Source organism: Sminthopsis crassicaudata, chromosome 3 (assembly GCF_048593235.1).
Source record: "Sminthopsis crassicaudata isolate SCR6 chromosome 3, ASM4859323v1, whole genome shotgun sequence".
Taxonomy (NCBI): domain Eukaryota; kingdom Metazoa; phylum Chordata; class Mammalia; order Dasyuromorphia; family Dasyuridae; genus Sminthopsis; species Sminthopsis crassicaudata.
Genome location: NC_133619.1, coordinates 210,096,415 through 210,120,672, shown reverse-complemented (window position 1 = coordinate 210,120,672; position 24,258 = coordinate 210,096,415). Strand labels below are relative to the sequence as shown.

The window sequence follows — 24,258 nt, the reverse complement described above, 5'->3', positions numbered from 1 at the left end:
TGAGGAAGAAAAGACAGATTTTTAAGAAGTGAAAAAAGTAAAATTCAATTTACCAAAGGAAAAAAATCTTTATCTTCACTTAAAAAACAACTGAGAGGCTATCACCTTTCTTGATTGCCATAAATTGTAATACCCTCTACCTCTTTCTGTGATTTTTAATTACTAATCTAAGTCCATATTACATGTTCTTTTCTAGAAAGCTTCTTGAGGTCAGGGACTAATACCAGTATAGGGCTTTAGATAAACAAGGTACTTATTATATTTTTTAAAGTAGGCATTTTTGATCAAGTAATATCCCTATTTTTCCAAGATTCCCTTTTTTATGTTTTAAAATTATATTCCCCAACATGTAAAATTATTTTTACATTTGCTTTAAAAATTTTTAATTCCAGATTCTCTTCCTCCTTTCCCCTCATTGGGAAGATGCATGTCAAGTTTTAAAAAACATTTCCATAAAAGTCATGAAGAAAACAAATCCACTCCATACATACAGGGAAAAAAAGCCTCAAGAAAAAAAAAAAGTCTGCTTTGCTCTGTACACAATCAGTTCTTTCCCTGGGTATGGGTAGCGTTTTTCATCATAAGTCCTTCAAAGTAATCCTGGATCATAGTGTTGCTGAAAATAGCAAAGTCATTTGCAACAGATCTTGCCATGGCATTGCTATTATTATGGACACAGTTCTTTTCACTATGCTTGAGCTCATGGAGGACATTCCAGGTTTTTCAGAGAGCATCCTGAGGATTAGGCTTGGAGCATTTAGTCATATGGTAAGAAGGTACTTCAGCAAGTGAAGAATTTTAAATACTCCATCATGGCTATATGCACCAGGATAGGAAAGTCATGTAGTGGACTCGACCTAGAATTTAAAGGATTTCAGCCAGCTAAGGTGAAAAAAAAGTCAAGGAATGGGGGTGAGGAGGGGAGGGGTTGGGCCGGTTAAAGTAGTTTTTATTTTGGGCTCCAAAAATCTCTTACATAACTTTGCAGGATTTCTGGAATGCTTGATGTAGGTATACTGCCTGTCCCTGACTCCAGTGTCTAAATTAAATGCAGTTTCTGATTTAATTCTCATGGAACATCTTTTTCTGCATCTCTGTTAACTCTGCTTTCTGTACTACTCATTTTTGTGGTAGATGATGGCATAGGGAAGAGCTGAAGCTGTAGCTAGATCAGGTTTGAAATTAAGAGTACTTCCTGTTGCTTCATTTTCAAATTATGAGTCCTTTTTAGTATCTCAGTATTAGGAGTGGGTAGTCCTGCTTCCGTGTTCTTTTCCACATCCCTAGAATCATTATCCTTGGTTATTTCAGAATCTGTCTCTATTCTTACATCCTTCTTATGTATTACAATTGGCACCTTAATTCTCTTAGGTTAAGCAAAATTTCATGATAATTCATAGAGAAAAAGCATCTACAAGAAACTCATGAGACCCAGCTTTTTACTATTTGTCATTTATTTTCCCATTTCAAAAATTCCTCTCTGGTGAGAGCTGTTCCCCTCTTCTCTTCTGAGTGCCAATTGCCAGCAACTGGAACAAGTGATGGATAAAGCAATGACTGAAATACATGAGTGGTGTACAGGACCAGTGTTGAATAAGTCCATGTACAGGAATACTTCAGTACAGGTATTATTTGAGACTTGCTCTCTGTAAGAAAAAACAATTCAAAATAATTCAAAGCATTGGTTCATCCTCTCCCTAATAATGAATGAAAGATATACTTGAGATAAATTTAGGTTCATCTTGATAGAGAATGCATGTGATAGGAACAAGGCATCACAATTATTCTACTTAAGACTTGTTCTGGGGGCAGCTAGGTGGCTGAGTGGATAGAGCACCAGCCCTAAATTCAGGAGGACCCGAGTTCATATCTGGTCTCAGACACTTAACCCGTCCTAGCTGTGTGACCCTGGGCAAGTCACTTTACCCCAGCCTCAGGAAAAAAAAAAAAGACTTATTATGGAAAAACCATTGGCATGATAATTTCTATTTATGATTGTTCAATAAAAACTAGCGTATTGATAAAAATCACAACTATTTTCAATTTAGTTGGTATTGATAAGCATCACAACTATACTATTTATAATGCTATTTTGATAAGAATCTTGGTATGGATACTTAAGATGATACTGAAATGTCAAATGTGGTTTATGCATTAACCCTGGAAAGTTTATGGCATCACTTGGAGGTAGTGTAATGTAACACTAGTTTAAGATTAATAAATGGAGATTGCAAAGCATTTCTTTTGCCTGGCCTCCAATATTTCAGATTTACAATCTTGATTTTCACTGTAACTCGACTCCAGAAGAGTGGGTCCAGTTATGTTCTAGCTCACATCTTGAATTCATTTCTTACACCTTCCCTTTTATACCACCCCCCCAACTTTAAGCATAATTTTTCTTTATTATAAATTGCAGGAATTCCGGCCAAGATGGTGGTGAGGAGGCACACAGATGCTTGAGCTCCGCGTTTTCTCTCAGAATTTACTTCATGACAAGCCTCGGAATTAATGCTTCACTGGAAAAAACCCCACAAATAATTACCAACAGAAGACATCCTTGAAATTTGCCAAAAAAGGTCTGTGTTTGCTCGGGGGAGGGGACAGACTGGACACAGGCTGAGGCAAGCAGTGAGAGCAAGGCAGGCAGCTCACACTGCTCAGACAAATGCAGGGGTAGCCATCCTCATCTCAGACCAAGTAAAACCAAAACTTGATCTAATTAAAAGAGATAAAGAAGGGCATTATATCTTGCTAAAAGGTAGCATAGATAATGAAGCAGCATCAATATTAAACATATACGCTCCAAGTGGTCCAGCATTTAAATTTTTAAAAGAGAAATTAAGAGAACTGCAAGAAGAAATAGACAGCAAAACTATAATAGTGGGAGATCTCAAACTTGCACTCTCAGAATTAGATAAATCAAACCAAAAAATAAATAAGAAGTCAAAGAGGTACATAGAATTCTAGAAAAGTTTGATATGATAGATCTTTGGAGGAAGCTAAATAGAGACAAAAAGGAGTGCACTTTCTTTTCAGCAGTTCATGGAATGGAACCTATACATAAATTTATCATATACTAGGACATAAAAACCTCAAAATCAAATGCAGTAAGGCAGAAAGAGTAAATGAATCCTTTTCAGACCATAATTCAATGAAAATTACATTCAATAAAAAACCAGAGGAAAATAGACAAAAAAAAATTGGAAACTAATCTCATACTAAAGAATGATTGGGTGAAAACAGCAAATCATAGACATAATTAATAACTTCACCCAAGAAAATGACAATAATGAAATATCATACCAAAATGTATGGGATACAACCAATGCAATAATAAGGGGAAATTTTATATCTCTAGAGGCCTACTTGCATAAAATAGAGAAAGAGAAAGTTAATGAATTGGGCTTACGACTAAAAATGCTAGAAAAGGAACAAATTAAAAACCTCCAGACAAACACGAAATTTGAATTTCTCAAAATAAAAGGAGAGATTAATAAAATTGAAAGTAAAAAAAATATTGAATTAATTAAAAAAACTAAGAGTTGGTTTATGAAAAAACCAACAAAATAGACAAACCCTTAGTAAATCTGATTAAAAAAAGGAAAGAGGAAAAGCAAATTGTTAGTCTTAAAAATGAAAAGGGAGAACTCGCCACTAATGAAGAAGAAATTAGAACAATAGTTAGGAGTTACTTTGCCCAACTTTATGCCAACAAATTTGATAACTTAAATGAAATTGAAGAATATCTTCAAAAATTTAGCTTGCCCAGATTAAGAGAGAAAGAAATAAATAGTCTAAATAGTACCATTTCAGAAAAAGAAATAAAACAAGCTATTAACCAACTCCATAAGAAAAAAATGCCCAGGAACAAATGGATTTACATGTGAATTCTACCAAACATTTAAAGAACAATTAACTCCAATGCTATATAAACTATTTGAAAAAGTAGGGATTGAAGGAGTCCTACCAAATTCCTTTCATGACACAGAAATGGTACTGATACCTAAACCAGGTAGGCTGAAAACAGAGAAAGAAAAGTATAGAGCAATCTTCTTAATGAATATTGATGTTAAAATCTTAAATATTATCAAAAAGAGTACAGAAAATCATCCCCAGGATAGTAATATACTATGACCAAGTGGGATTTATACCAGGAATGCAGGGCTGGTTCAATATTAGGAAAACTGTTAGCATAATCAACGATATCAATAATGAAATTAACAAAAACAATATGATCATCGCAACAGATGCAGAAAAAGCATTTGATAAAATCCAACATCCATTCCTACTAAAAGCATTTAAGACTATAGGAATAAATGGACTATTCCTTAAAATAATCAGGAGCATATATTTAAAACCATCAGTAAACATCATATATAATGAAAATAAATTGGAACCTTTCCAGTAAAATCAGGAGTGAAACAAGGTTGCCCACTATTACCATTATTATTCAATATTGTACTGGAAATGCTAGCCTCGGCAATAAGAGCTAAGAAAGAGATTAAAGGAATTAGAATAGGTAATGAGGAAATCAAACTACCACTCTTTGTAGATGACATGATGGTATACTTAGAGAACCCCAAAGACTCTGCTAAAAAGCAGTTAGAAATAATTCATAACTTTAGCAAAGTTGCAGGATACAAAATATACATAAATCCTCAGCATTTTTATACATTACCAATACAATCCAACAGCAAGACATACAAGGAGAAATTCCATTCAAAATAACTGACGATAGTATAAAATATTTGGGAATATATCTACCAAAGGAAAGTCAGGAATTATATGAGCAAAATTAGAAAACACTTGCCACAAAAAGTCAGATATAAATAATTGGAAAGACATTCAGTGCTCTTGGATAGGCCAAGCGAAAATAATAAAGATGACAATACTCCTCAAACTAATCTATTTATTTAGTGCTATACCAATCAGACTCCCAAGAAACTATTTTAATGACCTAGAAAAATAAAAAAATTCACATGGAAGAACAAAAGGTCGAGAATTTCAAGGGAATTAATGAAAAAAAAAGTCAGATGAAGGTGGCCTAGCTTTACCTGATCTAGAAATATATTATAAAGCAGCAGTCGCCAAAACTATTTGGTATTGCCTAAGAATTAGACTAGTTGATCAGTGGAATAGGTTAGGTTCACAGGAAAAAATAGTGAATAAAAATAGCAATCTAGTGTTTGACAAACCCAAAGATCCCAACATTTGGGATAAGAATTCATTATTTGACAAAAACTGCTGGGAAAACTGGAAATTAGTATGGCAGAAATTAGATATGGACCCACACTTAACACCACATACTAAGATAAGATCAAAATGGGTCCATGATTTAGGCATAAAGAACGAGATCACAAATAAATTAGAAGAACATAGGATAGTTTACCTCTCAGACTTGTGGAGGAGGAAGGAATTTATGACCAGAGAAGAATTAGAGATCATTATTGATCACAAAATGGAAAATTTTGATTACATGTAATTAAAAAGCTTTTGTACAAACAAAACTAATGTAAACAAGATTAGAAGGGAAGTAACAAATTGGGAAAACATTTTTAAATTAAAGGTTATGATAAAGGCCTCATCTTCAAAATATACAGAGAATTGACTCTAATTTATTAAAAAATCAAGCCATTCTCCAATTGATAAATGGTCAAAGAATATGAACAATTTTCAGATAATGAAATAGAAACTATTTCCACTCATATGAAAGAGTGTTCCAAATTACTACTGATCAGAGAAATGAAAATTAAGGCAGCTCTGAAATACCACTACACACCTGTCAGATTGACCAAGATGACAGGAACGCATGATGATGAATGTTGGAGGGGATGTGGGAAAACTGGGACACTGCTGCATTGTTGGTAGGGTTGTGAAAAAATCCAACCATTCTAGAGAGCAATCTGGAATTATGCCACAAAGTTATCAAACTGGGCATACCCTTTGATCCAGCATTGCTGCTATTGGGCTTATATCCCAAAGAAATACTGAGGAGGGGAAAGGGACCTGTATGTGCCAAAATATTTGTGGCAGCCCTTTTTGTAGTAGCTAGAAACTGGAAAATGAATGGATGCCCATCAACTAGAGAGTGGTTGGGTAAATTATGGTATATGAATGTTATGGAATATTGTTTTCTAAGAAATGACTAGCAAGATGAATACAGAGAGGCTTGGAAAGACTTACATCAACTGAAGCTGAGTGAAATGAGCAGAACTAGATCATTATATACTTCAACAATGATACTGTATGAGGATGTATTCTGATGGAAGTGGATATCTTCAACATAGAGAAGATCTAATCCAATTCCAATTGATCAATAATGGACAGAATCAGCTACACCCAGAGAAGGAACACTGGGAAATGAGTGTAAACTGTTTGCATTTTTTGTTTTTCTTCCCAGGTTAATTTTACCTTCCGAATCCAATTCTTCCCTTGCAACAACAACAAAATTTGGTTCTGCATATATTCAGAACAGAAGGGAGTACAAAGGCTTATGTTGTAAAAAATTACTTATGCATATGTACTGTCAAACATGTTATAATTATAAAATAAAAAAAATTACATAAATTCCAGAAAAAAAATCTGTATTTCCTATAGAGAGCTGAAACTGAAAAAGGTATGCTTGAAATCAGACAAGAGAGCACACTTAAGGCTAATTACCTATTTGTTGTGAATTATCTCTATATACATATTTAGATGAGATGGTGGTGTGATGGCTCTCAGCATTGGTGCTTGCTGAATGTTTTTGTAGTTAGATAATTACAAGCAAGGGCTGAAGGAAAGAAGTCAGAGAGTCACTTGATGGCAGAAAGAGGAGAAAAGCTTGAGACTCCAGGTTCCAGGATACTTTTTTGGCATGCCTCGAGGCAGCTTGCCCATCTCCCCTTAAAGACCAAGGACTTTGATTTATCCTGACTCTGGCTGATCCTGCGGCCCTCCATGGAGTTAGCCCATACTTTACAAATATGTTTTCATTTTGGAAAGCATTTGCTCATGGCAACTGTCAGTTAATAATCTGAAGGTTATCAGTTGGGAAACTGACCATGCTAAGCCCCCTAAAATCCTCCATATGGGCTCTTCCTTGCTTCAGCCTTTTAAAAGATTTATAGCTGGTTCCTAGCAAGACCAACAGGTGCTTGGGTTCTGCTGGCGTAGGTGATCCTACCACCCTCCCTCATTAGAACTTGGGAGGTGGTTATTTGTTTAATCTATCCTGTTTCTTGGACAGAAGGCATACAGTCTGTTAGATTAACTGTTATAGATGAGTGATGAGTGATGGAACATACATTAAAGTTAACCTCACAATATTTGACTTTTTCGCAAAACTAATGGTTCCCAGTCAATCATCTGCCACATGCCCACCCACTCTTGTTTAGCAATCCAAATAAATTTTTCATAATCTTTAATTTTCTTTGGAACCAGGGAAGGTAGAATTCCTCTTCAAAAATACTTTCTGATCTTGACCAAATCACTTGTTTTTTTTTGCTATCTGGAAAATAAGGGAAGGGTACAACTATAAATTTACCTTTTATTCTATATCTAAGAATGGCATTTTGAATTTTATGTATAAAAGTAGACCTACCTACCATAATGGCATACTCGTGAATTGTGCTAAAAATGGCAAGAAAGCATCTAATAATTTTGCAAAACTGACAAAATCATGGCATATCAAAATTAAAGAAACAATCTTAAGAGGTTTTTTATTAAGCAAACCAAAAGGCACATGGGAATTCCCTCTCAAAACATGTACAGTAAGTTATGTAATCTCTGTCAAACATTTCACATTAATCCTGTAGAAATTGCCAAATCTTTTATTCCTGGGGCTTTTCATTTGGGGATCTCTTGTAGAAAGTAATTGGTGGATTCTTTCCATTTCTATTTTTAACCTCTGGTTCTAGGAAATAGGGCAGTTTTTTGATTGTTTTGAGACAATCCAATAATTTTTAAACCATCTCACCTGGATCTTTTTTCCAGGTCAATCGTTTTTCTAATGATTTCCTAGTTTCTTCTATTTTTTTCATTCTTTTGATTTTGTCTTCTCTGATTTCTCATAGACATGAGCTTCCAGTTGCTTGATTCTAATGTTTAAAGAATGATTTTCTTCACTTCTTCACTTAGCTTTGATATCCCCCTTTTCCATTTGGCCAGTTTGGGTTTGGAAAGCATCATTTTCTTCACTATTGTCTACTTTCCTTACCATTTGGACCAGCTGGCCTTCTAAAAGTGTTATTTTCTTGGGTACTTGTTTTTCTTCTCTACCAAGCTGTTGACTTATTTTACATAATTTTCTTGCATCATTTTCACTTCTCTTCCCAATTTTTCCTCTAGTTCTTAATTTTTTTAATACTTTCTAAGTTCTTGCATGACCTGAAACTAAAATTTCTCTTGGAAACTTTGTATGTAGAAACTTTTTTTTTTCTGAGTATGTGTTTTGATCTTTGTCACCAAAGTATCATTCCATGGTCAGAATTTTTTCAGCTATTTGCTCATTTTCACAATTGATGGACTTTTTCACTCTTTATTCATGTAGGGATCTGCTTCCAAAATGGAGGGTGCTCTGTTTCCAAACCAGAAATTTTGTGCAACTTTTTCAAAGGTACCTCTAGGGATCTCACAGAAGAGTTTTCCGTTCTTCCACAAGGTGTGATTCAAGGAGAGATGTATTTACTACTCTCCTGGCCTGGGAGTTATCTCAAGCATTCTTTTTTAGCTCTGGAACTATGAGGATTAGTTGTGTCTCCACTGTGGACACAAGATCTGGTACTAAAAGTGTTCCTCCTTGTCCAAAGACTGCCACCAACAACTGACTCAGAATCAAGTATGGGTAAATCAGAGTTGGGTATAGTTAAAGAGTGTGGGTATAATTTGATTTTATTATAATAGGAAAAGTACGAAGTAAAAAGGGGCTTGTACTGGAAAAAAAAGAGGAAAAAAGAGGGAAAATAAAAGAAATTACATCTCATGAAGAGGCAAAGAAGACCTATTATAATAGAGGGAAAGAAGGAAATGGAGTGAGCATTGTGTGACTATTACTCTCATCAGAATTGGCTGAATGAGAGACTATTAGATATATTTGGTTTCACGGAGAAACTTGTCTCACTTTATAGGAAAGTGGGAGGGGAAAGTGGAGAATAAAGGAGAAGGCTAATAAAAGGGAAAACAGAAGAGGAGAAAGGCATAAGGGGGAGGAACTCTAAAAAAGGAGGGCTGCTTGAGAGGTGATGATCAGAAGCAAAATGGAGGAGGGAAGAGGGAAAGGAAAGAGAAAAGCATAACTTAGGGTAAATAAGATGGCAAGAAATACAGAATGTGAATGGAATGAATTCTCCCATAAATGAAAGGACATAGGAGGTAAGGGCAGGGGGGAGCAAAATTTATTATGCTTCAGGTGAAGTAAAAAAGCAGGGGTAGTGATGCTGATCTAAGATCAAGTAAAAGCAAAGATAGATCAAATTAAAAGAAAAGAAATTATGAAGGAAACTATCATAATGAAGCAATATCAGCATACTAAACTTATGTGCACCAAATGGTATAGCATCTAAATACCTATAGGAGAAGTTGATTTGCAAGAAAAAATAGATAGTAAAACTATAGTAGTGGGGGGATCTCAACCTTGTCCTCTCTCAAGACTTGATAAATCGAACCACAAAATAAATAAGAAAGGAGGTAAGGAGGTAAACAGAATGTTAGAAAAGTTAGGTATAATAGATCTTTGGAGAAAAGTGAATGGAGGTAGAAAGGAGTTTATTTTTTCTCAACAGTTTGTGGAACCTATACAAAAACTGCAAATGAAGAAAGGTAACATAAAAAACTCCAAATGAAGAAAGGTAGAAATTGTAAAAAAAAAAAAATTTTCAAGATCACGATGCAATGAAAATCCCAAGCAAAACAAGGCCAGGGAAAAATAGACCAAAAATTAGTTGGAAACTAATCTAATCCTAAAGAAGGAATGAGTAAGACAACAAATGATATACACAATAAACTTCATCCAATAGAATGACAATGAGACAACAGCTTAACAATTTATGGAATGCAGCCAAAAAAGTTATTAAAGGAAATTTTTCTTTATATATTTAGATGCTTACTTACGTAAAATAGAGGGGAAAAAAAATCAATGAATTGGCTTACATCCAAAAAAGCTAGAAAAAGAACAAATGAAAAACCCTCAAATACCAAATCTGAAATTCTGAAAATAAAGTGGGAGATTGATAAAATTGTAAATAAGAAAACTATTGAATTAATAAATAAAACTAAGTTGATTTTGTGAACAAAACAATAAATAAACCTTCAGTTAATTTGACTAGAAAAAGGAAGAAAATCAAATTGTTAAGTCTCACAAATGAAAAGGGAGAACTTGCCACTAATGAAGAAGAAATTAGAGTAACAATTCTTTTATCATTATTGAAAATTATAATCTCTAAAGTCCTGGGGAGTGAAGCATATTAGGGCTGGAAGTCTACAAAAATCTAAATAAAAAAGAAGAGAAATTGAGATATAATTAATTGACACTTACTATTTTGACTTCTATTTTCATTTAAAATTTTATATTCAGGTACCCTGAGGTGGGAAGTGGGCAGGGATGGGGAAAAAAATCATTAAAAAAAAAATTTAAACGCATTTTCTGAGATATTACTACCAAAACAAAACAAAAGACTCAACCCACTGGGGGGAAAGCCTGAGTGTATGCCTGGTGGTAAGTTTGGTTCGGATTTTATGTCAGTTTCATAAGATAAACTGGAATTGTATTGCCAAGAATCAATTAAGTCTTAAGTAAAAATTAGTCTATGATAGTGTAAAAATACCCTATCTTCTCTTAAATGACAGTAATTCTATAAGATGACCTGGCTTTATTTAAAGATTATTAACATAACATTACAATTGACCATTTTCAGTAAATTCACAACCGAAGGAGATAAAAGCAAGCAACACACACAAAGAAATGCACATGCACAAGCATCCCCTATACATATTCTCTAATACTGATTGCTGCTGCCTAATTTGGGAGAAAAGGCACAACTCTATCCAAAAAGTTCAGTTCCATTTGAGAGAAAAGAACATGCATGTCTTATTTTGTACTTCATAATAAATTCTTAGGCTTTTACTACTAACAAAAATGACTCCATTTCAAACCAGATAACCCACTTCTACAAGTTATCAATATTCCCACAAAATTTATTACAATATCAAGTCAAATCTATCCAAAAATCCTTGTTCTGGAATAACAAAATTATATGAATATAGAGACATCAGGTGTCCTGCAATCTAGAATTAGCAATTTTTAATTATTGATAAATACATTTCACATGTAACTTAATTATAATAAATACAATATTGTTTAATGCACAGTCATCACTAATCTAAAGATAAATTACAATTTACTCTAAATGATTTTTTTGTCTTCCGGCATTCCAAGATCAACCAATGTATAAAATTTTGCATGTCATATACAACATGTGCCAGGCGGGAAAACAAGTACAAAGAAGAAAAAATCCTTACTCATAAGAAGCCAATTTTAAATCTGTGTTTTTTTTTTAAATAGTATATAGGGCACAGTAGTCACACTACCTTTTCCAACTGATTTTTTTTTGTAATGTGTATGCTCTTTGGGGTTAGAAAATGAAAATTACATAACATTTCACGGGTTCCTTTCCAGTATAATGGAATTTTATAGTTTAAAATAATGTTCCAGTAAAATGGAACTTTATAGTTTAAAATAAAATAAAGTGAACATTATTTATCATAGAGAAATGGTTTCTCTAAGGTACTTGATGCCCCTGGCTCTCTTCAGATTGCTTCTTAACAGATAGTAATTTTAAAAGTTTAAAAAGATTTTTAAAAAACAGACATTTTTAAATTGCTAACTGCTCTATTTATTATGTGCAAACCTGCAAGCATTCTAGATAAAAATATAACATTTACACATTATTAAAAATGATATTTGGTTATGCTGAAAGAAATCATATTAGGGATATGAAGTTGAAATAACACAACTTGAGCTAATAGTTCATTTATGACAAATATACATCTTTGTAAAAACTGACAAATATTTTAGGTTTTGCAATTGGCATTTTTGAATGGCAGAGTCTGTGGAAAAGGCTGACAAAACATTAATGAAATAGCAATTTTCTAAGATAAATTAGTTAAATTACAGGACAAATCTGCTAAGAAATGCTTTTTCTTGGGAAAAGTATACACACAGCCATATTCAGACAAATGCACATGCACAAGCATCCACTACACATATTCATTTCTAGCATACTAATAAAGTGTATGTAAAACAAAGTAATAGTGAGGTTAGAATCACACCATGATCAAGGGAAAAGTGGTATCAAATCTCATTTAAGAATATTCCTAGGCCAGTAATTTTTTAACATTTAAAAGATTAAGTGGTGATTAAATATTTTCCTAAATATCCTTCTTGTATTAACTTTATCTTTAATTTTTCCCTTTGCATCTTACTGTTTTTGGTAGGCACTGATGAAGAGGAAGATATAAAAAATTAGCTTCTCTATCTAAAAAAAAAATATCTAATGCTAAAAAAAATTTTTGAAAGGTGTTCAAATTAGTATAATGGGGATTATTTCATAATGTGTATGTATTGTGTTTTTCTTTACAATCAGGTATAGAATTGATTTTAGAAACATGCAATAGACATGTAGGAATTTTAGTTATTTAAATAGAATTCAGATTAACACATGTACTACATCATGCACATATCCAAATTAAAAAGATATCATGAACAGAAATCTGTGGAAAGTGAAACACTTAAATCTTTCCATATAAATGAGTTTTTTCAATATTCAGGTTTTGAAATAAACTCCAGAAATAAAAAGACACACTATGGTGTTCTTAAAATGTAGATACCTAGACTATTATCTTGATATTCCCTTGCTTCAAATAATAACAAAACACTTGAGGTAGAGATTTTTATTTCAGCATGTGATTATGTGACTTTATCTTATTTTATAATTTAAGATGAAAATATTACTACTTTTTATTCAGTTCTGATTTATTCAGAAACATATATTCCTAAAAACTCACAAACTGAAATGTTCAAAATGAAGGAATAGCGTTGACCTTAAGATATAGATTTCTCTAATCCTTTAGTTTATATCCCTGCTTCTGAAAAAAAAAAAAAAAAACATTGAAAAGATCAAGCAATTTGGTATCTGTTTGAGATGGCTGGCATGACAAGAAAATTTTGTATTTTTAAATGTATATACATTTTTTACTACCATTTCAAATTTGCCTGGTAAGTAGTAATTTAACGTCTTACATTTTTCTACTACAAACATGTCTATACATATAGCTATCAATTTTGTATAGAACCACCAGAACAAGGAGTTGGATGCTTTTTAGTGAATTCTTGAATCAAATTACAGTGGGGCATGTTTCCACTAAAGTATGTCCAATGCTTCACCTGGGTGTACAATTACCCTAGGTTTTTCTAATTTAATCAACAAACTGATTATTAAGTATCCTCCAACAAAGTATCCTCCATTTATTTGTTAAGATCCATTCAAAATTAGGTACTAGAATAGAAAGACAAAAACAGACCCTGCCCTCAGAAAGACTATAAGCTCTGGCATTCTTCTTTCTTAAAAAGAATAGTTCTAGTAACTAAATTTTTATACCACCCGAGACCAAGATATCTAACTAAAGAGTGATTTACTAAAAGCAGGTTGCTGCTAAATATAAATGCCTTGTCAATTGCAAAAAGTACAAAAGTAAAAAACTGGGGGATATTCTGAATCAGTCCACTCTCAATTTTGAGAGCCTTACTCAGTGATGAATTAGTCACCACTATACTAGAGGAAATGAACCATACCAACAAATTTTTACTGTGAATAAAACTAGAAGAAACAAGGAATGGAAGGGTGGTGTACACAGTCTGTTTCTTGGGCAGACAATTAAAAGAGTTGATACAATTTCTTTTCCTCTCTCTTGGCCATTATGCCTACCTGTGTTCATGAGTAAGTACTCAATTTATTCATGAAGATATATTGCAAATGATACAGAACTAGATGAATTCTACAAAGATTTAGATAAGATCCTGCAAACTACATTAAGATCTGAATGCAAACCAATTAAAACAAGAGAATGATAAGGAGAAAGTGTTTTAGAAAGCATGGTTTGCAATTAAAACATGAAAATATGAAGACCAAATGATTACACAAACGGATTACACAAAAGGTTCATACTTTTGTAAATCATGAACACTTCAAAGACAATTAAGCTAGAAGATGTTAGATGATGACTTCTTAAAAATAAAAAAAACCCTCTTTTAAGAGATAAGATGACAAGTTAGTATTGTGAAAGTAATTTCTGAATCAAAAACTGATGTCAGAGTGATTCCTTAGAACAAAGACCACCAAATTAGAAAAAAAAAATTAGAGATTAAAATTTTAAAACCCATGGAATTCCTACAACAAGTTACTGACAGATACCAAGAAATTCAAAACAAAAGAGGAAAGATATTAATATGAAATATCTCTATTTCCTAATAAAGTCTCCTATGACAGAAAAATATAAAGCACAGAAATTTCTTTGAGGATGCCACCAAACACCCAGATGGTTAGTCAATCATGCAATATCATAAATATTCAATATTCTGGATGACACACACAATAACAAGGATACTCAAATGCTCACCAAATTAATTTTTCTCCTTCCCTAATTCTACTTCTTTACACAACTGGGCAAATGATGTTCCTGAAGCTCACCATGACCTTCCCTGCTCAGGATTCCTCCAGGTTCCCTACAATTTCCAATATAAAACAAACTTCAACTTAATATATAAAGCCATTTGGTGTCCAATTCTGGCCTAACACTTCAGACTTAATACACACAATTCCTCTTCAACATTGCCTATGCCTCACTCATTCCAACTATTCTACTTTATGTCTCTGTGACTTTGTATAGGCTCTCCTGAATACTTTCAAAAGATGCTTTCTCCTCTGACTCCACCTGTAAAAATCTTTAAGTTCCTTTAAACTCCATGCTCAAAGGATCCCCCTTGTGTGAAATCTCCCAAATTAAGAGTGCTTTTTTTTCCCCATCAAATTATCTCGTAGTTATCTTTATCTGTCATGTGAGCTCTTTGAGGATATGAATTGTTTTTCGTTTTATCTTTGAATTGATAGTGCCTCTCAAGTACATTAAACAACATATTTTATTACAGAATGATTTCTGTGCAAAAATTGTAATATCTTGATGCATGATCAGAAAAGCACGAGTCAGTCATGTAGTGAGAACAAAGACATCATGAATCCTGTATTAGTGCCCAAATTTAAAGATTCCCAAAGAAAGGAACATTAAGCAGACCTTTTGTGAAGAAGTTATGGGAAACACAAAAAAAAATTCATAGCATAAAATAAAAGTATAAATCTTGAAGAGCATGATTCAGAGTGTTGACTGAAGCAGCATTAGGTATCTGCTAAAAATATATTTTTTAATTAAGTGGTGCTGCAGAAATACATCCTCTTTTCTAAATTTCACAAGATACTAAATTTTAAGCGGTATGATCCCTAGTTATCAGCTAGGAAGCCTTCAGGTTCATAAAAATTTCACAAAAAGTATCTTAATTTATGCCTGAATCTGACTCACATTTTAAAAAATTCTTCTGCAAAGTTCAACATGCAGCAAATTAAGCAATTTCTCAGCTTCATCTCCACTCAACGCTTCCCTAAATTTGTGAGCACTTGATTGAATATTTATAAGATGATTGTATTTAGGCCTCTTGAGTTTCACCCTTCCTCAATTTCTTTTGGCCAGAATTTTCATTTAGTATTTTGTATTTGAGATCCATATTTATATGCGAGAAGATCAATGTAAAAATAACTAATTCCTTCATATTACCATTCCAAACAATCTTTTCATATGTTTTTAAACTTTGGACTTTAGTCGTTTCCTTTTCTAACATTATTGGAATAATTATGGTGTTCAAATGATAGCTAGATAATTTTGATAAATACACTTTAAGAGTAGGAAATTAAAAAAAAAAAAAACTTAATAGAGAAAAAAAAATTTTAAACCAGAGAAAAAGAATTAAGAGATTTTCAAAAACAAGTATGTATTTATTGAACAATTATGTATGAAAATGCATGGAAGACCTGGGCAAGTCACTTAATCCCAATTGCCTCAGCAAAAAAAAAAAAAAAAAAAAAAAAAAAAAAAAAAAAAAAAAAAGAAAGAAACAAAGAAACAAAGAAAATGCATGTAAGGAAAGCAAGGGAGATATCAAATAACAATCTTGTTGAATTACCATCAGTAGGGTTTTGCCCCTCTGGGCATATATAGATATCTGGGGCCACTTTTGGATTCCGATGGAGAACTGGAGATTGCCAGGCAACTAAAGGAAAACAAAAACATTCAAAAGTATTTCATTGCTGTCAAGTTATAGGTTTTATGAGAGTATTTTTACTTCATTGGGAATTATAAATAAACTTAAAGGCCAAGTAACACAAAGATGGTAAACAATTCTAGACAGCTTTATATCAGTTTTAAATGTTTTGCAAGGTCCATGCTTAATTAAAGGCAGTTAGGTTCATCATTGATAACAATGTACTTAATAGAGAAAATACATTTTTTTAAATCACAAGAAAAGATTCAGGAGAGATTTTCAAAATTATTTGTTGTTCAAATAATGATCTTGTTGAATTACATTCAGGGTGGTGTTCCTCCTGTGGGTCCACTTTTGGACTCCTCCAGAAAATACGGGACTCCCAGACCACTAAAAGAAAACAAAATCATTCAAAAATACTGCAATGCAGTCTCCAGAGGATAGCGTGGTTTCTTTGCCAAACATGAATAAACTTAAAGTACAAATACAAAATGAAGAATAAAAGTTCTAGATAACTTCATATCAGTTTTAAATGTTTTGTAAGTTCAATTTTTAATTAAAGTCTAAGTTCATCATTTCTATATAAAATTTTATTCATATATAGTACAGAATGCATTCACCACAGCACTAATAATACACTTCAAATTTAATATGAGCTTACTAAGAAACATTAACATAAATGTACACACTTTAAGTTGAATCATTTTGGAGTCAAAGTACTATAAATTAAGGATCAGTTACTTTAATATTTCCTTAAAATATGTGATGTATCCAAATTGTACAGGCCAATCTACTTGCCATATTATAATGTGTGGGTGGGAAAAATAATTCTGAGGGATCTCAGTTCAAGAATTCACTGTTTTATATAGCACTCTAGTCACTGATCTTTACAAAAGAACTTGAAGGATCAACCCACAAAGCTATCCTCCTGTTTTTAACATGAGGACAAAGATTGTATGCTAGAGTCATCATGAGAGACATCTTTTGGGAAAAAAAAAAGTCAAGACATATATATTTAGGAATTAGAAATTTAGACACTTTAAAAAAATGTTTAGGAAAAAAAATCTTTTTCTGCCCCTAGTAACTCACCTGGTCTGGGTGATTCCTGGGTCTCAGATCCAAAGTCACTATCTACAAGCAATATAAATGTGTCCAGAATACATTAATTGACTCATTAAGATAAATACTATAACATTATACCAAAATGAGCACCTGTTTTAACACTGGTATAGCTACTCATGCTTTATCCTGTTATTTTATTTCATTAGGAAGTAGAAGTGGTGGACTATTCATGAAAACCCAAGTTAAGCTTTATGTGAATCTACACAAGCCAGGAATATATTTACAGGACAGGCTGGCTGCTGGTTTTCTGTCTTTGAAATTTACATTGGTAACTCTAGAGAGCTTCATCACCAAAGAGTGGGTACTGGATTAAGTGTGGCATCATTTTAATCTTTAAAATGAAAGATAAATTAACAAGGTCAAGGGCACAACATTGGGGAATTCTTGACTGGCCACAAACTTCCACACTTCTAATAATCCCACTTAATTCATATCTTTTGGTTTTGAGAATTCATCTCATTCTGAATTTTTGTAACTGTATATTCCCATCAAGTTCACTTCTCTCCCTCTTTCTGAAATAGTCCAAGAGATGGTGAAAATAATCTTGCTGAAATCTAGGTATACTACGTTTATAGAAGGTCCTTTAATACCAATAGAATAAGTGCTGAAAAGTGAAATGAAATTAAAGTCACAATGACTACTTCTTAATGGATTTACAGTGGCTCCAAGTATTATTATCTCCTTGACATGACCACAATACACTATTCTGAGAATTTATTCTGAGGCAGGTTTTTTTTCTTTCTTTTAGGTATTAAAATTATTGGTTATGGTTATAGAATTGACATCTTTTTTCTTTTCAGAAATCAGGAACATGCTTGCCCAGAAGTTTAAATTCTATTCAGCTCAGGTGACAAATTCCATTCCTATAGATGGAAGACTAGATTCTAATTTCACATCAGTATTTGAAGAATTAGGAATTCCATTTGTGAAAATAACCTTTCCATTACTGAAGAGTGTAACTACCATCTTAACTTGGTAAAAATGTTCTTTGAAAAGTTGCTGTAAATTATACTCATCCAAAATGGCCTTTCCTGATCCTAAAAAGAATTAACAAATCATGAAGACATCATTAAGAAATGATTAACCTCTTTGATAGCTGTTTCCAATTAATCCTGAATATATCTTGTTTGCACATAGGTATTTACATGTTGTCCAGCTCATTAAACCAGAGAGAAAAGGGACTGTATTTTGCATTCTTTGTAAATACATAGTTGGATCATATGCAGGGAAAGTTCCAGTAATTATTTTTTTAAGAGTAAATTCTCTGAATAAATATCTTCAGTGCAAGTGCCTGAATTTTTCTGCTTCCTTCTGATACATACACTTTACCAAATATTTACCTTATTTCACATTAATAAGTATAAACTTTTAAAATACATAATTACTTCTGGTGGGATTAAAATGCTTCTTTGGCTTAAATTTATAAACTGCTTTGAAGTTTACAAAGTATTTTCCTTACAATACACACCATTTTGCTGATGAGAAAACTGAGGCTTAGAGGTAAAGTATAAAAGTAAACTTCTTTTCACCTAAGTAACCATTAAACCTGGATTAAAACCAGGCTGCTAAATCTTATACTGCTTTGCTACAAAAATTCTACCTTACAATTACAAATTCATTCAATTCAATTCCATAAATTCCCATTTTAAAACTACTTAAAGCAATGCCAAGAGTGATTAATAGAGTTAGTGACTTTGAGAGGGGATGGCTGGGGCAGTAGAAGAAAAGGAAAGGCTGAAGAAAAGGTACAAGGGAATTCCATATCAAAGACAAACAAAAAAAAAAAAAAAAAAAAAAAAAAAAGGTTGCCTGAAAGTCAGGGGCAAGGGGGTAGAGGGAGAAGAGGGGTGAGTTTTATTTAGACTCTTAAACCTAGAAATCATTTTAGATATTATTTGATCCAATCGCATCATTTTACAAATTAGAATGAAGTTCCAGTATAGAAAAGTGACTTTTCCAAAGTTATATGTGTCAGTGGTAAAACTATGATTAAAAATGTGATTTCCTAAGGACAGCTAGGTCAGCTAGCTCTGAAGTCAGGAGGACCAGAGTTCAAATCTGGTCTCAGACACTTAACACTTCCTAGCTGTGTGACTCTGGGCAAGTCACTTAACCCCAGCCTCAGGAAAAAAAAAATAGATCTGTACCCCAGAAATTAAAAAAAATAATGGGGAAAAGTACTATTTGTATCAAAATATTCAGAGCAACTCTTCTCATGGTTCAAAGAAACAGAAATCTAGGTGATGCCCATCAGGTGGGAAATGGCTGAAGAAGTTGTGATATATAATTGTAATGGAATGATTCTGTGCTCCAAAAAAGAACAAGCAGGATGCTTTCAGAAAAACCTGTAAAGATTTCCATGAACTACAAAAGAGATGCAAAGGGAAGTGAGCAAAAGCAGAACAGAGTACACAGGACAAGGATTATTTAACAAGTATCAGCTGTTAAAGACTTCACCTTCAACAATGATCCAAAACAATCCCAAAGATTCATAATGATAGTGTGTTGCTAACATGGGAAAAGTAGTCATTTTATTTATTCCATTTTAATGAAGTGGAACTTTTTTTTTCTTTTTTTAGAAACAAAGGAAAGTTAATCTGGGTTATCTTTTGTAAAAATGAAGGCTCAGGAAAGACTAAGATCAAATCAGTAGTTATAAAAATCAGAATCTACCCCACACCAAAAGAGAAACTAATCCTACAAAATTACAAAATAGTCCTTAAAAGTAATTATCACCAAAATTGGCTTACAGGGAAGAGAGGGAAAAAAAATCTCCCAATGTTGTTTTCCTCTTTGAGGGGCTAGAGGGCAATGAGTATGGAAGGAGCATAGCTCATACAGGCAGTGGGTTAGTTGTATTGGCTAGTTTTTTTTTTTTGTTTTGTTTTTTTTTTTTGCTGTTGTTGCCTTTAAAATCCTTTTTTACTTTATTTTTTTAAATAGTAATTTATTTTTCCAAATATATGTAAAAATAGTTTTCAACTTTCCTTTTTTACAAATTTTTCTCCCTCCCACTCTTATCCCTTCTCTCCCCCCCCAACATGCAATCTAATATAGTTTAAATATATGCAATTCTTTTAAATATATTTCCTTAATTGCCAAGGGACTAGGAAATGGAAGGGAAATAAAGAAAACAACATAAACTGACATACATGTCAACCTAAAACATTTTTCTTAACACAAAATTCTTTCAATAATTCATTTTCATAAACTCAAATTCAACTTGAAGGTTAACAACATAGTTGGAAGCAATCAGGTTTTAGGCTTTACCATATTTTCCCATCTTCTTGGTCGTAAAACTTATGTGGAAAGAAAATCCACATCAATTATATGTAACTTCAGATTACTCCTAGACTGCTCCTACACTTTTCTCGGAATATTTCCTCCAGGTTAGCTATGAGCAGCAAATTCATGTATTATTTTACAATTCACTTAAAGTTTTACAAAAAACCAACTCACTTGCTGTAAGCAGAAATACCCTGAGAATTCAAGAATGATAATGTAGGTCTTAAGCAGGAGGAAGTGAACAAAAACCATAAAAAAAAAAAAAAGCTTAAATGGGAGAAGGGTAAATCATAAAAATGATAAGTACAATCATAAATAATTTCAGGTTGGTGAACAATGTAAAATACATAAAGCTGTGATGTTAGCAAAGGGAAATTGCCATGTCCTTTTTAGAATTGTATGCCAAGGACTTGAAAAATATATCAAAATACATCAAGGGAGGTAAATATACTTAAGAAGCTATTCCAATTCCTTGGCTCTTTTTAAATTTGGATTTTTCCTCCAGAGGCAGGGAACGTCCAAATCGAATTAGATTCAAATTACATTGTTGAAAAAATTAAGTTTTCTTTACAAACTAATGCCATCAGCAAAAGTTCAGCCTGCCATTTCTTTAAGAAAGCAGGCTTTCCCCCCTTCAGGGCTCCAGGTTTTCCAAGAAGAGGCAAAAATGGGCCAAACAAAGGTCTCCAGAATAGCAAACCTCAGTCCCGGGGCCTCGACCCAAACAGCAGACCCCACGGTGCCAGGCAACCCCTCATGTCCCCTCTTTCCTACCTTTTCTTTTTGCGGCAAATCTTACACGGAAAACAATTCATGAATGCCAGACTTGTATAGATTTTATACATTACGCGGAAGTGGGATGAGAGAAGGGAGAAGAGAAACAGGGGAATAAAAAACAGGAGAGAAGTAAAGCTGAATGGGAAGGAGTTAGGAAGAGCTCCCACAGAAGACAACCTTTCAAAAAAGCTGTAACTCCCTGACTGACCTGCGGGACCCACCCCAATATTTATAGGCCTGGAAAGCCCCGCCCACTGTCCTGGGGCAATGTTTGCCTCAGTAACCTAGGCTACTAGCCTTTGATTGGCTGGCTATTGTATCTCCCACCCTCCCACGCCCAAATAGGACAATAGGGAAAACAATGAGGCTTTGCTTAGGGGAAGGGATGGAGGGAGGGATTGAACAACCATTCAATGAGGGAGTCCCTGTCCCTAGGACTTCTACCCACTTTGTGTAAAGGAATCCTAGCCAGGCCTGAGGACTTTTTTTTCCTGTTTCCTAACTTTTTAAAAAATCTCTTAAAATTATTATTTTCTCTAGTTACATGTAAAAAAATTCTTTACATTTGTTTTTAAAACTTTCAATTATAGATTCCCACCCTTCCTCCCCACCTTGAGAAGACACACAGGTGAAGATATGTAAATCATTTCCCTAAAAATCATCAAGAAAACATATTTCAACCCCTTGTTTCCCCATCCAAAAAAAAAAAAAAAAAAACCCTTCAAAATTATGTACTAAAAATAAACAGTATGTTTCATTCTCTATTTAGACACAATCCTTTTTCTGCATATGGACAGCATTTTTCATTATAAATACTTTAAAGTAGTGGTGGATCATTATATTGCTAAGAATAGTAAACTCATTCACTGCTAATCATCCCATAACATTGCTATTACCATACATATAGTACATTTCACTTTTCTTGAGCTCATGGGAGGACTTTCTACGAGAGAGCATCCTGCTCATCATTTTCTATAAAACACTATTCCACCATAATTACAAAATAAGTCCTTTTTTAAAAAATTTATTATCACTCTTTTGTGGGATCAATACCTAATATCGATATTGTTAGGTCAAAGAAAATCCATGATTCCACACCTTTTGGAGCCTTTTTGATGATATATCAGTTGGGGAACGATCATATGTTTTATAAATTTGACTCTTTTCCCCCATACATTTGAAAAATGAGGCCTTCATCAGAGAAACTTGATTTGAAACCACCATCTCTCCTCATGGCCTTCTTTGAAGGGAACTAAACTAGACGGTGCTGAGGGGAAGTCCAAGAAGTGGGTGTAAATTTGTTAGGAACAGATTTGAGTGCCAAATTGGATATGCAATTGGTACCACAGAGGACTCAGGTTATACTAATCAGAAGACTGTTATTACTGAAAGAGGAGGGGAAAAAAATGAAATAATCCCAAGTTTGGGCTCAGCCCCACAACAGAAACTGAGTAAACCCTCATAAGAACAGACTGTAGTACTGGAGCATTGTAGTCAGAGTCAGATCTCCCTTTAATATACTAATCCCAGGGATTAGTAAATTATTCCTAGGTGGACCCTTCCAAGTGGTTGAAGGAAAAAGGAGAAATGGGCATGATATAATGGATGCAGATAGGATTAAATACCCAGATGGTAGCCAAACCTGCAATATCACAAATACACAATATTTTGTGTGACCCAAATAGTAACAGGGAGATGTAAATGGTCACCAATTTGTTTTGCTCTTTTCACTCTCTAAATTCTACCTCTTCACAACTGGCCAGATGATGTTCCTGAGGCTTCCCCATGAACTTCCCTGCTCAAGATTATCCTCCAAGTTCCCTACAGCTTCTAATATAAAACAGACTCTAACTTAATATATAAATCCATTTGACATCCAAATCTGGCCTGACATGTCAGATTTTTCATACACTTCCTCTTCAACATTGCCTATACCTTACTCATTCCAACTATTCTACCTCCTGCCTCTGTGACTTTGTATAGGCTCTCCTGAATACTGCGAACAGATGCTTTCTCTTCTGACTCCACCTATATAAATCTTAAGCTTCCTTCTAAGCTTCACACTCAAGGATCTCTTCTTCTATGAAGCGTTCCAAGTTATTAGTGCTTTTTCCTCATCTCAAATTATCTTGTGCTCATTATCTATGTATTTTGAGCTCTTTGAAGGTAGAAATTAAAAAATTTTATCTTTGTACTCCTTGTGCCTCTCAAAGTGCATTAAACACAGAATATGTTATCTGCTGTAGTTACAAAATTATTTCTATGCCATAAAGTATAAAAATATTTTACAGATGTAGGATTAGTAAAGCACAGGAGCCAGTCATATAACGAGAGCAAAAACAGCAAACTAGCATTAGGTGTCCGGTAATAAAATACCTTTTTTAAATTAAGTAGTACTGCAGACATACATTTCTTTTCTAAATTTTACATGATAATAAATTTTAAGCAGTAAGTACAGTTCCTAATTATCAACAACAAAGCCTTCAGGTTCATTGAAATGTTTCACAAAATGTTTTGTAATTTATGTACTTGTCTGATTCACATTTTAAAAATTTTAACTGCAAAGTTCAAAATGCCCCAAATTAAGAAATTTCACATCTTCATATCTACTCAACATTTAATTAAATTTGTGGACACCTGATTTGATATTTATAAAATGATTGTTTAGGCCTCCGAGTTTCACTCTTTAATTCCTCAAATTCTTTTGACTAGAACTTTATCTTACTATTTTG

The 24,258-nt window shown here is 33.3% G+C and overlaps 1 long non-coding RNA gene across 1 annotated transcript; it reads right to left on the bottom strand.

The window, feature by feature from the left end:
• Positions 1 to 1,466: 1,466 nt before the first annotated feature.
• LOC141560985 (uncharacterized) lies at positions 1,467 to 21,716 on the bottom strand. The gene is made up of 4 exons (XR_012487928.1): positions 21,524 to 21,716; positions 16,664 to 16,732; positions 16,265 to 16,351; positions 1,467 to 1,646 (listed from the first exon to the last, which is right to left on the bottom strand). It is a non-coding gene; the product is annotated as an uncharacterized LOC141560985 (long non-coding RNA).
• Positions 21,717 to 24,258: the final 2,542 nt, after the last annotated feature.